The sequence below is a fragment of the Silene latifolia genome, chromosome 6 (assembly GCF_048544455.1).
Source record: "Silene latifolia isolate original U9 population chromosome 6, ASM4854445v1, whole genome shotgun sequence".
NCBI classification, from domain to species: Eukaryota; Viridiplantae; Streptophyta; class Magnoliopsida; order Caryophyllales; family Caryophyllaceae; genus Silene; species Silene latifolia.
Window position 1 is genome coordinate 29,045,711 of NC_133531.1, and position 18,395 is coordinate 29,064,105.

Below are 18,395 nucleotides of genomic sequence, written 5' to 3' on the forward strand. Positions count from 1 at the left end.
CAATACCGTAACTACTCGGTCGAGTATACATGTCACTCGGTCGAGTATGCCTCACTCGGTCGATTACCCCTCTTACTCGGCTGAGTGATTACAACCAGTAGCTACTGCCTCGTACACACAAACAAACACTCAGTCGAGTGCTTGGGGATACTCGGCTGAGTACCCACCCTGCTCGGCTGAGTCATGCCAAAAACGAACTAACTAATACGGAAAAACATACTTAATCATGTAATACGATATATCCAACGTATTACTACCCTTCCAAAGCCAATTGATAATATATACTCATGCTCAAATATTACCACGTTCAAAATACGCAATTCACTTTTTCGTTTCATCCAACAACTTCACAAGAATCACAACTATAGTTATAACACACATTACTTCAAACACACAACGATTCCCAAGACACCCCCATGTTGACCGGCTCGAAGTTGTAGGGCCTCATTGCGACGTTGGGACGTCTCTCAAGTATTTGCGGTAGCTCCAAACAACTCCTACCCGGGTTCTTTTTATTTAGACTCTCTATGTTCATTTGGTTCATTGGTTTTAGGTTCCAAAATCGTTGCTCTAATACCACTTTGTAACACCCCCACATACCAAGGTGCCTTACCAAATACCACCCTAGCATGAGAAGTTGTTACCATCTCGCACTACTAGAATAAATGGTAAAGAGACCATTGGAAATAGGCCTAAGAGACCAAGATAGAGATGGTCTCAAGGTCAAAGGTCTCTTAGGGTAAGAGACCATGCAAAAAAAAATGGTTTCTTTGAAAAAAAGTTAGAAATCATCTTTTCTAATTAAATGGTTTCTTTGTCCACTGAAAAAGAGACCATTAAAGTGAAAAAAATGGTTTCTTACTTCACAATTACAAATCAAACAACAAAGATAGATGGTTTCTTTCCTAAAACCAAGAATTAGAGAAGTTTGGTTTCTTTGATTTTTTTATTATTATATTTTTTTTATTGAGCTGCTTACAGGTCATTGTTATTTATGGGGCCATAATGAGTTGATTGGCCGTATCGTATACTCGTGTTTTGTTGAACATGGCACACATACCAAAGCTGATTTAAAAAAAAATACATATATATAATAATAAAAAGTGTATTCGTTTTTACAATCGATTAAAGCAAACAATATTTTGTGTCATTAATACAAAAAAAAATATGACTAATTTACCAAAAAAAAATCACTTCGGATACCAAAACCAAAGCAGCCAGTGTCACTAAAGTTCTTTCTAAGTAGCTCATACTCCTTGACCTTCAAACCACATTAAGGAGCTGCATAGCCTTTTCGCCTCCTACAATCACGTAGCGAGGCGGCAGGATATCTTTTCCTTACACACGATACTAAAGGACCTCACAGTGTACCTAGTGTTGAACACAAATCAATCTCTTGTAAGATCTGAAATTGACACTGCTTCTACCCAAAAATAACGGTTTCAAATCAACTGCAAATGAAACATAATGCAACATGAATATATATATATATATATATATATATATATATATATATATATATATATATATATATATATATATATATATATATATATATATATATATATATATATATATATATATATATATATATATATGATCGGCTCCACAACAACAATCGAGCACTTCACCCGCACAACAATCGAGCACTTCACCCGCACAACAATCATACTATAACTAATACAACACATTACCACAAGCACAATCGCAACCGCCCATAACTATTTTTTTTGAGTTACAAACAACCCATAACTAAATATTTAATTACCTTGGACAGAGTGTAGTTAAAGCAAAGATGCAATTTAGAAGTAATACCTCGTCCGGAATTGTTTGCAATTATTTCAAGCATACAACAACAAACATAAAATCTACAATCTAACGAGTCAAGTGATTGTCCAGGACATTATTACAAAAACAATATCTAGGTGAGGGTGCGGAGCAAAACGGAAGGAAGGGCTTAGGATGTCACGACACAATATCTCGAAACATGAACTACATGTCTCTCTATAGCCATTGAACTGTTTAAAAGTACACCACCAAAATGATCTCAGTAATAGATATAATGTGACATATGAGTAACATTTATGAACTTCGGAAAGTATGCAAAAAACATAGTCAAAGGGTGAAAACTCAAACTTAGTATATTACGCATTGAACTAAGAGACTTTTCCCGTCCTACCCATTACAGTACTTGCTGGTTGAGAAAGTTAACGCATAGAACTCACAATTTACCAAATTCATTATTCACCCTTCTTCATAAAAAGATCAGCTAGACATGGCAAAATGGCCTCACCAGAGTCGGTAGTTGCTAATTTGGTTGAGAAACAATATTATATTGGCCCAGCTCAGAACCGAATCTTAAAATGACATTACGCGGCCATAGTTCTGATGAACTTGGTAAATCCTTTAATAACCAGATTTAAAACACCCAAACCCAATATAAAGAACTAAGGGCTAAGCGAACAAAAAACCGCCTTTACTACTTGCAGCAGAAGTCATGGGACATGCACATACAAGTGAAATGGTTAACGAACAAGGAAACAAATTTTGATGGTTTTAGAATCAAGTCGACATCAGTTGTTCTATGTAAGTTACTAAGCAAAAAGTCAGTAACCCATATCCTCATCTATTATGCCAAATTCTTAAATGAGACTCTCTAGTGACCAACCTAGTTACTCATAACTACTCGAAAATCTGAAAGTGAACGTGCATCTGAGTTACCTTACTTCAGAGTGATTTTTAGGGATATAACCAGAAAGTCATGACCCATGAGTTATAAGTACCAATCACTTTCACTTCCAAGTAAGATGCGAACAAACCGGTAACTTAAAACAAATATAGATTACCTCATTGGTAGCGAGGATCTGACCATTACTCCTCTTAACCTTCTTCTTCCTCCTTAAAACAGATCCTAACCTAAAAAAACACCACAATCATTTCATGGAGTAAATCCTCACTCCCAAAGAGTGACATAGTAATCAGGCCTAAAAGTTTTTCTGGCAAGTCTGTGCAAGAATATTGACCAAATTGGTCAGAACTTAGCATTTTGGTAGTGTGACAAAATTTTGATAAATATAGAAAGTAGAATGCAATGAACAAGATGTTAACAAGTATTTCTAAAACTAAGGTATACAGTAGGTAGTATTTGATAAAATTCCCTTATACAAACTCAGGTCTGTACAGATTCTTAAATTAGTTAATAACTTAATTGTATATTGTACATGGTAAACGGGTACATAGTAATCATTAGTTTAGAATGGTAGCTACTTTACTTGAAGGAACTATATTCTGGCTTATTTTCAGAACCTTTTAAATTGACAACTTCATAAATCCCTCAATTTAACATAATTCATACATAAGAAAATCAAATAAACAGAACAACACATTACCATAATCTTTTTTCATACAAAAGCCCCAATTATATATGAACCCTAATTCCAAAAGACACCTGCTTACTTTAGATTTTTTTGTTACTTACCCATATCAATCAAAATGTAACCAACAACAATAATTTCATATACAATTAGTTCGAATAAGATAAGTGAAAGAAAATACCTCTTATGCTAGAGGTTTCACTGGCGGAGAGCTGTGGGATTATCGTAGCAGGGATGTGGCGTTGTCCTAGAAGGATTTGTGGAGTTGTCTAGCGGGGCCGTGGTGGTGAGAGATTGTGTGAGAAGGATTTAGATCAAAATTGATGAAAGAAGATGAGAATTTTAGGTTATGTCGTTCTATTCTGGGTATATGTTTTACTTTTTTTTTTTTTTTTTTTTTAAATAGAGTTGTTGAGATATTTATTTTGAGAGGGAAGTGAGTAGAAACATGCTGGAAGTTTTTTTAATGCTTATTTTAATATAAGAAACCATTTCTATACTACAATGATTTCTTTGTTATTTTAAAGAGACCATTTTTCTTTATTGAATGGTTTCTTTGAGTAAAGAAACCATTTAGATACTTAGATGGTTTCTTATTGATGATGCTTTTGCCCCATATTCTTGTAGTGTCGGTTGCCCGAGGATAATATATCGAAAGTAACCATTCAGAAACATTTATTAAATTATAAAGTTGAAACGATCACATTCTCTCAAAGAAATACTAAAAGAAAGTGTACCTAAACATAGCTTTCTGGTCTGGGTTCAGCAACACAATGGATTAAACACGAAAGACAAGCTACAAAAGATTGGGGTTAGTATGGATTCAACGTGCTGCATATGTGGCCAAGACAGGGAAGACAACAACCATCTATTTTTCTCTTGCCAATACAGTAGACAAATCATTATGGAAATTGGGAAATGGTTGGGGATGAATATTCCTTACCAGAATTTGCAGATATGGAGAGATAACAGAAGGGGATCCAAACTCAAGCGAGGTTTGATTAATGCCATTCTGAACGCCTGTATTTACACTATCTGGTTCCAACGGAATCGTTGTCGCTTGGAATTGCAGCTTCTCAGACCCACCATCGTTGCAAGACAAATTGAAGGCGATATGAGAACTCGTCTCACGAAATTTGATTGTTCGCGGTGAAAGACAAAGATAGGCGGTGGATATAAACCATTCTTGCTCTGGATTGACAAAAACGAGAAATTTGATTGATGAACAAGGGAGGATACCTTAGTGATGATGACGATCTCCCTGAGGATTGTTGTCTGATTTAGGGTTCGTTCATCTGATTTTGTTACTTTCCCTTTTTGTGTTTTGTGCTTGCTGATGTATGATACCGGGGGTGGGCTTTTAGGAGTTGGGCTTTTATCTCAGTCTCTAATTGTTTGGTTTGAGTTGCGAGCCGGACTTTGAGTGCGGGCTCCTCTCAATGTATGGTGACGATCTTTTTTTATACTAATATATTCTTACATTTTATCAAAAAAAAAAATCGCAATACAACTGAAATCCAAAACATCTACTCGTAACAGCGAAAGCTAGACTCGAAGTGATAACATCCAATCTCGTCCCCGTAGCTAAAGACAACCATCACCTGTCACAATCTGCTCACCACCCCCGAAGGGATCACCATAGTTTTACAAAACAACAACGAAGTCAGTTCACTTTATAAGCAAATTACAATAATATCAATGACAACAACTCCACAATCCATTTCCAATCATGTCTCATAACTGACTACACACTTAACTGTGTAGTCCTGCCAGATTACTGCCGTGACAGTTAATCCACACCGCCAGTGGGGGACCGCAGCCTTGCCTACCTAAGCCCCTCTCATCGCAACGAGCAACAACCCATGCTCCTTAATGTGTACACCCCCTCTAGTGGCGGGTTCCACATGGGGCGAATAAAGGGCGTGAAGCGAGTCTCGCAAGTGACTCCACTCAGCCGAGGACGCACCTCACCAACATAGACAATCCACCACAACTCCGATAATCATGAATACAAATCAACCACAATACTTATCATGCCAATTAAATCACAATCATCACATCTTAAATTAATTATGCAATCAACTGAGTAGAGAAACCCTACCTTAACACAGATCCGAATACGAGTCAAAAAGCGGAAGCTAGAAATGTTCTTCTACAAATTCTCCACCTAACAACAATAATAACAATTCAATCACAACATGAAATCATCCCTTTTCCCCAAATTCCAATGCTAGGGTAAAACCCTAAAAGACAAAACTAACGACTAGTGACTTACCGAAGCAACTACGCGAGAGAGATGAACAAGGACTCACGGACAATCAAAGATCTTGGGAGAGATTAGGGAGGATTAGAGTACGTACAAATGTTTTAGGTTTTGGTAAAAAGTGAAAAGTAAAACTGCTAAAACGTAATTTATAATTATAATCATCCTTAACCAAACCGCAAAAATAATTCCCCTCAGACCGGATATTCGGTCGAGTAGTGAGAGTACTCGGCCGAGTACCCCTTACTCGGCCCGGCCGAGTATTACCATACTCGGCCGAGTGTTCCGGGACAGTAGCCTGACCAGAAAACACACGAGACACTACTCGGCCGAGTTAGCCCTATTCGGTCAAGTGACAGTACCCAGAAAACTGTGGTCTTACAGCAACCCACTAAAAAAGGTAACGTCTTCGATCGCATAAATTACAAGTCTTGATTGCATAAATTATAAGTCTCGATCGCATAAATTACAAATTTTTATTACAAATTTCAAAATTAGTCTAAAACCCGCATAAACTAAACATAAAGGTTTCCTTTTTTTCATATAAATTTTAAAAATCCGATTCGAATAAACCATTTTTAAGAAAATCACAATCCACATTTGATCCAGTTTATTCAGAAAAAATCGGATCAGGTATCCAATTTAAATGGTATCCATATATTCGGATTGGGAAAAAAAATCGGTTACTTTTTGCTCAACCCTAGACTGCTATCTAATCTAAAACTAAAAATCTAAGATTAATGAAAAATATTTATTTGACTCACATAAAGTTAATTTAAAGTGATCATAATACCCGGGATTTTCTTGGTGAATCATAATTTTAATAAAATAAAAAGCATTTTTTTACAATATTAATTAGGATTGGTCTTCCCCAAATAATAAAAGTTACTTTAAAAAACAAAAAACAAAAACATTTTATTACATGTATTTATTTCCAGAAAAAAAAAAGTATTTTATTTTACATCGACTTTCTTGTATACTACTTTCAAAGATATCTTAGTTAAGAATATATTGGTTTTTGTTTTTTTTGTTAAAATACTTTTTTGTTCCCTAAATAAAATCTACATTTATTAAAAGTTTGATATCATACAACGTAATTACTATACACAATCAATGTCATTAAATTAGGAAAGAATTTTAGCAGTATATCTTTTTTGGTTTTAAGATGCTCTTACTTACTCATGAAATGTCATGTCATATTATGTGAAATTGTATGATGCCATGTCAACAGTGATTTAGAGGATTAATATATTATAGGATAAGATAGGATATGATAGGATAATACTCCCTCCGTCTCCATTATTTATATATCTTTGATTAAATAACATCTTACAAAAAATAAAAGCGTAAATAAATGATTCAGACGAAGGGAGAAAAATATGAAGTACTTGAATAGCGGTAGTCGTAAACAATAAACAAATAATTGAGACGAATGGAGTATACAGTAAGGAGAACTTAAATAATGGTGTTAAATATAGGGTGCTGATTTTCGCAATACACATTTTACTCATCTCAGTACACTTTTAAGAATTATACCTCTCTCATTTCCTCTCTCTAATTTCTCTTTAACCTATTCTCTCTAATTTCCCTTACTCATAATCCTGTAATTTCATCCATCTATTGTTAATGAACAAAACATTAAGGTGGATTGCCAGCCGACTAACTACCGACTGTCGACGTGGGGATATATGTTAAAAGTTAACGTTACGTTAATCATATACGGATAAATAAATTATTTTGATAAACATAAATAATTCTTTTTATGTACTACATTGAATTAAAAAAAAAAAAAAAAAAAAAAAAAAACTATTGTTACGTACTACGGTGAATCTTAAACATGAAACAAGCAAAGTTAGTTTTCAAATGGCGAGTGAGGACGAGGTTAGCCAATCATATTTCTTCATTCAAATGTTAGGTTTTTGCTTATCAGCACACTTTTTTTGATTGTTTCGGTCTCCTCCCTATAACTATGTCGGTAACTAGTACAAGATTACTCGTCGGCCAACCGTTGCCACTCGACCTGCACTGGCGAACCGAATTGAAGAATTATATACCTAATCGTCACTTGAATAATCATTTATATTGAAGAATTTTAAGGAGGAAAAAGAAGGTTAATGTTTTAACAATAGAGAGAAGGTAGAGAGAATTAGGGTTGGAGTTTTTTAGTCAAGGATAGAAAAATGGAAGATTTAGTGTAAAAGTACGATAATGAGTAAAAATTGTACTGCAAAAATAAATTGCATAAATAAATAGTGAAAAAAAGTTTGGGGAAAAAACAAAAAACGTTATTATAGTCTCAATCCCTTTGACTTCCTGAATCTAATAACCTCATCCATCAACCTGGGTTACTATGAAATAGTGACTTTAGTTACAATTAAAAATGTTTATCAGAATTTATATTCGGCTTCAGCCTTCGGCCTCTCGTGTAGATCCTCCCCCTTTTTTTTATTAGTTTGTGTATTTTCTTTAACTCACCGTACATTGGATTCCTGAATCCTCCCCTGATCACTCTCAAACTCAACCTCAACCTGAGAGCATCCACAATGGTAAACTAGTTGGTACTAGCTTATCTTTGCCACATCATTTTTTTGAGCAACAACAATTTCAAGCTACTAGTTACTCCAATGGTGAAGCCAATTTAGTATTAGCTTGATGAGACCTAACTATCACACTTTTCTATTAATTTATTTAATTCTTAACTTCTAAATAAAAAAATAAAAACTTTATAAATGAGACAACTTTTTTTCTATTGGTTATATTTTTCTTGTGGGTCCATTTAAGCAAGTAGCTCCATGAAGCTACTAGCTTGAAATTATTTGAGCAAAGCTAATCTATGTGTACAACTCCAATGGTTGAGCTACTAGCTTACAATTTCTAAAAATTGCAAGCAAGTCCTTTTTCCCAACCATTGGAGATGCTCTCAACCAGTGTTAACCGTTCAAACTTTCCATACTGAATGTAGATAATTGGTCCGCAAATTTTTCGAAAATATCCTTTTTTAGTTTCTCTATGACCATATGACTTACAATCACATTAATATTTCAATTTTTGTTAAGAGATCATTTCCTATTAAGTACGATTTTGGATCATTAGCTTTAATTGAAAGAATCTCTCATAAGATGAGGGTCTAATTAAAAATAATAATCAGGAAAAAAAAAAAAGAAAAAAAATAGTGTCATACTCCTAGTAAACATCGACTCATCCCTTTTACACATTTCCCTCTTAATTTGTTACTTCAACATTAATAAACCCCTGTGGAGCTTTGTTACAAAGTTGTCGAGCTCTATTAACAAAATTATCGAGTTATGATACAAAGTTGTTGAGTTTAACAGAATAATTATTAAGCTCAATAACTTCGTAAAATAGCTCAATAACTTGTAAAATAACTCAACAACTCTGCGTGAGAGCTCGATAACTTTGACGCGGTTGTACAAAGTTCTTATACAACCAGTTGTAGGATAATATTTGTGCTTCAAATTCCTATATTTGTTTTCCCTGCTTAATTAAAAAAAAAAAAAAAAACTCTAGTAGATACGAGTTTGGATTCCCTGTTCCATTTTTGTGTAATTAGTAGAATATACAAGCAATTGTATACAACTGATAGTATACATTTGGAGCTTTATAATAAAGGATTTGAGCTTATATACATTTTACAAGTTTTGTTGAAAGGAATTTGAGCGCCTTTATATAAATTTTATCAATGAAAGTTCACATTTCACAAAAAAATAAAAAATAAAAATAAACTCAATATATTATAACGACACTAAAAAAGAATACATATAAGCTCAACAAGATTTTAATTTTGACACCTAAAAAAAACTAAAATGTAAATCAAAAATTTTAAAAGGTTGAAAAGATTAGGCGCTGTTTGGTAGACGGTATATTGACCAATTTTTAGCATATTCAAGGGTTTTAGCATGTTTGACCAATCAATATGCTAAATTTAGTGTTTGGTAAACAACATATTGAAACATCATATTTGGGGTCAATATGTTGTTTTACCTGTTTACCCCAATTGGTTAGCATGTTGTAAAATAAGAATTTTTTCTTCATTTTACAAAGAAAATTAGCAATTTACTAATCGTAATCTGCCAATTACCAAACACTCAAATTAATTCTGCTAATTATAATATGCTAGTCAAATCTTCTGATAAAATCTGTCATTTATAATCTGCTTTTGCAATCTACTTATGCTGAAATTAATCCGCTGTTTATCAAACAGAGCCTACATAATGTTCAATTAGATTTGTATTGGATATACCATGTTCTATTGCTCTTATACATCTGAATGTATAATCTTATTTGTGATTTTTGTTTTTCATCTTGTGTTCCGTTATCTCTATATTTGACACATAATCATTAAATATTAAAAATAAATATTTACCTAACATAAAAGAATGGGGTGTTAGAAAATTAAGGTAATGGAACACAAAATGAGACACGAAAATAGGATAAAGGATCCGCACAAAGTATTTACGCCATTTAATGATTCCCATCTTCTCACTTTCATGCTCTCCTACCTCTCCTACTTTGATCGGGAACAACGAAGTTTTCAGTTATCATTATCAAAGCATCTTGATTGTGACGGACACTAATCGTTACAAGTTGAAGATTAATAGTGTCCCTCTCACAATAAGACAAGTGGGAGGGCATATGGGGGAAATGGAGCACCTCGTAAATAGTGCCACTTGAATATTGTAAGAAGCCACTATCCGTCTTCAGCTTGTAACGGATAGTGCCCGTCTTCAAGAACATTTAAAGTAATTTTCTTCACCTACAACATCATATACAACTTTTTTTTCCCCAAAAATCCAACAAATGTGGGACATGCATTGTTTGCATGACCATAGAAACTTCCCACTACCATCTTTATTTCTCATTTTCCTAAATTTTCAAACTTATCAAAATTAATTTAGCTAAAAGTTAATTTCAGTAGGTAACATCACATATAATTGGTGTCCAATTCCAATCAGAAATTGGTCCTTGTCAATCAAAGAATTATGATCAAATTAATGTTTTTTTTTTCATGTTTTGTGGAAGTTTTTGTTTGATTTAAGGATTTTGGTGAATTACTTATTTAATATTCCAACTGTATAAAAAGCAAACATTAATGTTGTTTATAATGATTTTGAAATGGGATAATAAAGATTTCCCAATATTTGTACTGTCGTTAAATTATGTGTAAACTCTATTACTTTTCATTCATGTATGAAATTGATTAGTACTTTAAAATTTGGTTTTGTGGAATTCTTATTTCAATATTTTGTAACTTAGTTAATTTTTTATAAAAACAAGTTTTATAACCAATCCGTGGAATTTTGTACAGGATAAAACTAGTATGAATAAATAGGAAAAGGAATTATATGATATTAGTGATTATTTCAAAGTTCGACTTAAAAGATATAAATATAAATTATAAGTACCTATTTGTTATTCCAATATACCCTTCTCTAAAAGTTAAAAAAAAGAGGGAAATTGAAATGGTAGGCAATTTATTGAAATGGTACTAAAATTGAGCACCAATTTGGTGGAGTCCAGATCATCTGTTTCACTTTCGTATCTCATCTTGTGTCCTAGTACCTTAATATTTTAATATGTCATCCTTTTATAATATCTAAATATTTATTTTTAATAACTTACCTTAATATATATTTGGGTTAATGAAATGGCTAATATATAATTACTTCTCATTTCTAATAACTTATACAATTATACTGAGTGATTAATTGCGTATATATTGATTTAATTGTATAACCCAGATTATGAGTATGAATTTACTCATATCAAAATTATCTTCTCATATATTTATGATTATATGGTGCTATTTTTGTGGTTGGAAAAGGGGGGAAAGAATGAAAGATTACATGAGAAACTTGTTATCTTAACCATTTGTCTTACGAATTATGTAAATTAGTTATGGATAAAGTGTAGACGTGTAATATATTTTGATATAACTTTTTTTTTCTTTTTTTGTAATGCGGGAACAATACGGGTTGCTATGGGTAGATTTAACACCGAAAGTTAACGGTGTTAAGTTTGAGACCCTTAACTGTAAAGTTAGAAAGTTTAGACCCTTAACTGGAAAAAAAAAGTAAAGTTCAGGTACCAATCTTACCCTTAACTCAGAGAGATACTCCCTTTGGCTTTTATTTTTCTTCCCATTTCTCTAATATATGTGAGGAGTATTATAATGAAATGGGAAGAAAACAGCAAGCCAGAAAGAGTAGGACATAAGATAAAACACGAAAATGAAACAGGGAATCCAGACTCGGTCAGTGATGATATTTCATTTTCTTTTGTGATCTTTAGTCGTAATGAGACTATGAGATAGTTCCATTCGTATTTCAATGTGCTTAATATTATAGTTTTCCGGTCTCGATTATTTGTTTGCTTTTCATTTTCATTATGAACAATGTTTCAATTAAAGGTATACAAATGGCTAAGATAAAAGGAGTTATATTAGAACAATCCATCTCATATACGGAGTATGTTTTGTAACATTAGAAATTTCCATCATACCTTATCACGGATCAAAATGGCAGCTTGGATGCGTAGGCAAGGGTAAAACCGTAAAATAGTCAAAGTTCTTATTTTTTGGTCTAAACCATCCGGTAATCCGAACCACATTGGGCCGACTAAAGTCCTTATTTGATCGTTCATTTGCTTCTCTGAAATTAAGCCAATTAAAATTTATGAATGAATTAAAGGTGAATCAAGTTTTGATCATATAATTGCCTAGTCCTAAATCAGTTTCAATTTAGCAAAAAAATTTCATTTTCAATACTTAATTACTACAATTCAAACCAAGAAAATGCTAAACGTCAAATATGAGGATCAAGTTAGTGGAAGGTTCATATTAAATGGTTCAGAACATACTAAACGTTCATATAATATATATATATCCTTAAAATGGTCCACCTTTTTATTTTTATTTTTTTGCGGAAAGCACCCCAAGGGAATTAAATCATATCCTTAAAATCATTAGAAATAGCATCAACAATAGCTTGAGGAGCATTCTTAGTCCAGAATCGCCTCCCATAGAACCACAGGGTCGAATGAGCCAATATATGTGCGACACAATTCGACTCACGCCTAACAAAGGAAAAAACGACCGAAACAAAAAAATTACATAAATTAGGATATCGTCATAGATACGAAATAGGTCGGATCTCCCTTTCTTCTTATCCTGCAATTTTTTAATAACGTTCAAGCAATCGCTTTCAACGATAATTCTCGGCCTCTGCCTCAGCCGGCTTAGCATCACGAACCGCCTCATCCTGGACCGCCACTGCCCACTCCAGCACATCCCCTGATCTCCTAGCTACCGCCCCCAATCTCGTCCCCACTCTTATACCAAAAGATAAAATTAAATTCCGTATATTTAACCAAGCAATATAGCATTAATCTTTCTCATCGATGAATGATTAGATATCTTGAAATTGAAACTCTAGTACCAAAAGATAAAAGTAAAGATAAATTAGGATATTGAATTTAAATAAACTTTATTAAGATACCAATTTGTACCTTGTTAAAAAGATAGAGTTTTTATTTTATTTTTACGAGTTATATATATACTCGCGATTACAGTGCATATTTAATATTTAAGCCAATCAAACTGTTTTTTATAATGTCCTTTGCGTATGTTATAACAATATATTCCATCGGCTTGTGCTTTCCAAAAACAATGGCGCCCACCGCATATCCCATCAACAAAATCTTGTTCATCGCGAAATGAATCAAATGTTTTACGACCGTAATTATGCCATGTTAGCTCACAAATGTAAATCCTTTTAATAAACCAATGTGTTTTGATCGTCCATGAAAAGTTAGCACCCAATGGAAGTGGATGAAGCCCTAGATCTCCCTCGCCTGATTTGCAATCTACCTCTAATTTATTGGTGTTATTTAATCCATTACCAACACTAACGTTGTAAAGAGCTCCTGGGAGACTCCAACTTACAACATGTTGGAATCCTACAAGATGAATAACTATGAATGAAATAATCCAAATTTTCAACATTATTTTTAAACTTGTGAAATGGTGTAAATAAATAAAATGTTTTTAAGAATGATGAATGTTTGTGAGGTGTGAAGAGTCTTATATAGAGCGGTTACTTGACAATGTAGCAATGGTTATGCATTTCATGTGAACTATTGCCTTTCGGTTTGTTGCTTAATTAATGTAGTAGATAAGGATGAATTTATTTTCTTAAAAGCTAAAAAGGGAAATTATTGATTGCATACTTGAAAAATATATTAGTCACATTTGATTCGATGTACACAATTGTTATCCAGGGTTAGATAATTTGAAATTAATCTCATTTTCCATCGATAATAAAGTAGAATGTAAGGAAAATAAAAAGAAAAATATTTCCCTGAGATAGAGATTAGTGTAATGTGATATACTGGACATATATAGAAGAAATAAAGAGTTTGAGTTAACTTTGGAAAAAAATTTAGTTAAGGACCCGACCTTGTATTTTTTACAGTTAAGGAACCCATGCAAGACTTCTGTCACTTTTAGCCGTTAAGTTAACATTGTAAATCCAGTCCGGATCACCTGTCCCATAAACTTGTCCCATTCCCTGTCCCATCCACAAAAAAACTGACATGTGGCAAAAAATAAAACAAAAAGAAAAAAGTCACATGCAATGGCCGAGCTTTTTCTGCCACGCACAATTGCACAAACCAAACCAATAGCGGCGACGACGTCGATTCCAAACCCGACTACCTACTGCTCCTTCTCCTTCGTGCTCCATCTCAACACCCACCACCGATAGCTACTCCTCCATTTATGACCCACGACCAGAATCAATCGTGTTCCTCCTTGGGTCTATGGTGGTTCGACCAACACAGCAGCAACGGCACCGCTTCCGCCGCAACCGAGTTCGGACCAAGCACCACAATTGCTGGTCCTCTGACCCCAACCCGACAATAGCACCACCGCCCAGATACACCTCCGTTCAACCACCAGCAGCCCTATTCGCTCCTCCCCTGCGCTTTTCACTTGCTCCCGACAACCGCCACTGATTCTCATAGCAGCACCACCGTTGTGCTCCGCCAGGACAAATACACACCGGCTCCTCCGTTCGCACCCACGCAGCAGCCCTGTTCGGACCACCTCCGTCACTGAAAAACTACCATTTGAATCATCAATTCTGAACTCGACACCGAAAGTCGAGACCATTTCGTCGCACGGTGGTCTGGTGGTTGAAATCTGGAATTTTTTCTTGTGATACAATGAGAGAGAGGGGGAGGAAGACGGGGTGATGGACTCATAGATGAGTGAAGAGATTGCACGTGACTTTTTTTCTTTTTGTTTTATTTTTTGCCACATGTCAGTTTTTTTCTAGATGGGACAGGGAATGGGACAAGTTTATGGGACAGGTGATCCGGACTGTTGTAAATCTGCAAACAAAAAATAAAAGCCTGAATTTAAAAAATAAAAGCCTGAATTTGTGTTCTACTCGTACTATTAATTAAAAAAGTAAAAGAAAGATAGCTTGCACTATTTCCCCTTCGTTTTACCTACAGTAAGATGTTATTTTAATTTCTCTTACCTAGTATTTGTTGGAGTTTTAGTTGCTCCAAAGTAAGACAACATTTGTCCCATATTGGAAGAATAGTGGGGGAGTGTTTTATTTATATATGGAGGAGAGTTAACAAGTGTTAACTAGACTATAGACTCCCCATGTGCGTGCCGCCGTCGTCTGGCTTATGTTTGTGACACGTGCGCGGTGTGCGGGGCCCCTTTTTGCTACTAGTCTGAACTTTTTCCTCGGATTCCTTTCTAGCTGTTGAGATTCTACTATAAAAACTTTCTTCCTCCTCAGTTTTACACATACAGCAATATACAAACATCTTCTTTGGTGTGCAACATTGTGCGGAAGGAGGCGTTAACCCTGGAATCGGTGACCACGGAACCTAAGGAGCACTTGTGTGGGGGTCTTACTGATTTAGGGCAGTGTCTTACACAGCGTCTCGATTAAGGCTATTTCCTGATCAGCTAAGTTTTATTTCTTTCAGTATTCGACCTCTATTTCTCTCTCAGAAATAAAGTATTCAATAATTGCAACAAAGTATTATTATAATTTCTGAACTTGCGACGATAAACATTAGAAGAAGTTCTTTGGGTTATGAGCTAACTTGCGACAATATACTTCAAATTGTGTTGACGAATCTAGGTTGGGTGGGTAAAGAGTGATAACGGATGAGTAGATGTTTAGATTAATTAAGGATGTTGAAGTAAAGTTGGCAAATATTGACAAGGATCCGAAAACACGACACGAAATTAACGTGTTTGGGTTGAGACTTAATACTCATTTATGTAAATGGGTCGACATGAGATTTAATTCGGACGGGTTTAGATTGAAGAGTTCATGACCATTTACATGTGACACGGGCACGAACACGAACCCGACACGACCCATCTATTTACCAAGTCTATGTTTAAAGGAACTGCTACTTCTTTCATATTTTCATATTTATTATTAAGGTCAAAGTAAGAAAACTTTCATCATATATAAGTTAAAAAATAAAAAAATATACATAAAGATAAATTATTTAAATTTATTATAACAAAATATTTCAAATAATATTACAGTGTAATTTTTTAGAAAGAGAAGTTACAAATATATGTTGAAATATACGATCCAATTAATTACCGTCTTAAATATTTTTATAAAAATAAATTCGTATTTATGACGGATATATTCGTAAGTTAAAGACGGGTCAAAAAGTTAGAATTAGACAAAAACATAATGCATACAGAAAACCATAAATGTATGAATGAAATAATTCTTAATCGTTTTAATATTAAGTAAGATATATCCGTCTTAAAAGAGATTTTAACTATGTTATAAAAACAAATTGTAAGATAAAGAATAGGAAAATCCTATACTAATTACATGGGTTTGGGCTCTGTGTATGGTCATGGGTGAATAGGAAAAACCGATTTTGATGAATTAGATTGGGGTTTGCCGTATTACGCACCTAATTTTACTCATTCCGTCCCTAACATATTACGTTATTGTCCTTGAGTTATTAAAACTCTTTTATACACTATGTCCTTGTTTATTTTCTCATTTTCGAATTCCAATTTCAAAATTTAATAAACCCGCTTCAAAAATTAACAGAATAAAAACCGCTTAAAAAAATATAACCCGCTTAAAGAAATTAAAAACCGCACATATCACTTTTCGTTTTTTTACATATTCTAGTAATGTTGATTTCATATATTAATAAACGATAATTAATAACAACAATAATTAATAACCAAGAACGATTAAAATAAAAACAAAATTCACGACTAGAAAAGAATAGAATTTCAAACGGCCATAACTTTATGCTTGGGCGTCCGATTTTGACGATTTTTTTTTTTCAAATCGCGTAACTTTTCGAGAAAACACAATGGTAAAAACATGAACTGGCCTTGCTCGTTTCATGCGATTTACACGAACCAGCCTAGGCCGGTTCTTGTGATTTACATGAACTGGCCTAGGCTGATTCTTGTAAATCACATGAACCGGCTTAGGCTGATTCGTGTAAATCACATGAACCAAGTTGAGGTTTTCGGCAAAATTTTGTCAAATTCTGACCGATATATCCTTTCTTATTTGAAAGCCTACTTACCCAGATCATATCATTTTACCTCCTCTCCTTAACTTATCACCTCTCTCATATCATTTTACCCTAAAACCTCTCATCTTCCTCAACACTCTATAAAAATTTCCCCAAAATTTCCCCTAATTTCTATTTGTTGTTGTTGTTGTTGTTGGTGGCGTGACTCGAATTTGTAATGTAATGATAGAACCCTAATTATTCCAATTTGAAGAACTTTAATGAAAATTGAAGAACCCTAATTATTTTTAATTTTCGAAAAATTAATCTACAAATAATAAATGAGAGATGTTGAAGAACCCTAATTATTTGCAACTTGTAAGGAAATAATAGAATTAAATTAAATTGATTAGGGTAGATGTTGAAGAAAAGGGCGAATTGGGAAATTGATTAGGTGAGAATGTTGAAGAAATGGAAGTATATATAAAAAGATGAAGATTGCTAAGTGAGTTTATGATGAAAATAAGAGTGTATAAAAAAATGAAGGCAGGGGCATTTTCGTCACAAAAGATGTATTTAAGTGATAAAATTCAAATTTGCATCAATTTTTCACCAGAGTTTATGTTTTGGCTACTTCTCATCAAAAGTGATATTCTCGATTTAATTTACAAAATAAATTATATAAGACTATAATTTTCAAAAAGTAATTTTTAAAAGGCTGTTATCAACGATCTATTACAAATGATTTTGACCCAAGTAACCTCATTAAATGACTAAAATTACTTACACCAACCACCACTTTTCAATATATTAAGGATAATAAGGTCTTTTTAATATGGTTTTCTAATGTTTTTGATGTAAAATCGTTTTAGAAGAAACTTACTCTATTTCCTATTAAAAAATTCTTTTTTTTCCTCTGGGAGGACCGTACTCCTTACACCTAAGCTATTATAATATTTTATTTGGTGATTACGTTTAAGTGTAAAGAGTACTGTAACACCCCCATACTCCAAGTGCCTTACCAGGACCACTCGGGTATAAGGATGCTACCATCTCGGTTACCCGAGGCAATGATAATCAAATAGACAATAATGAAACAACATTTAAGTAATAATACTTTAGCGAAAGGTTATAATCCAAAACCAAAACCAAAACCAAAATACGAATACATGTTCTCAAACCAACTGTCTAATCAGCTA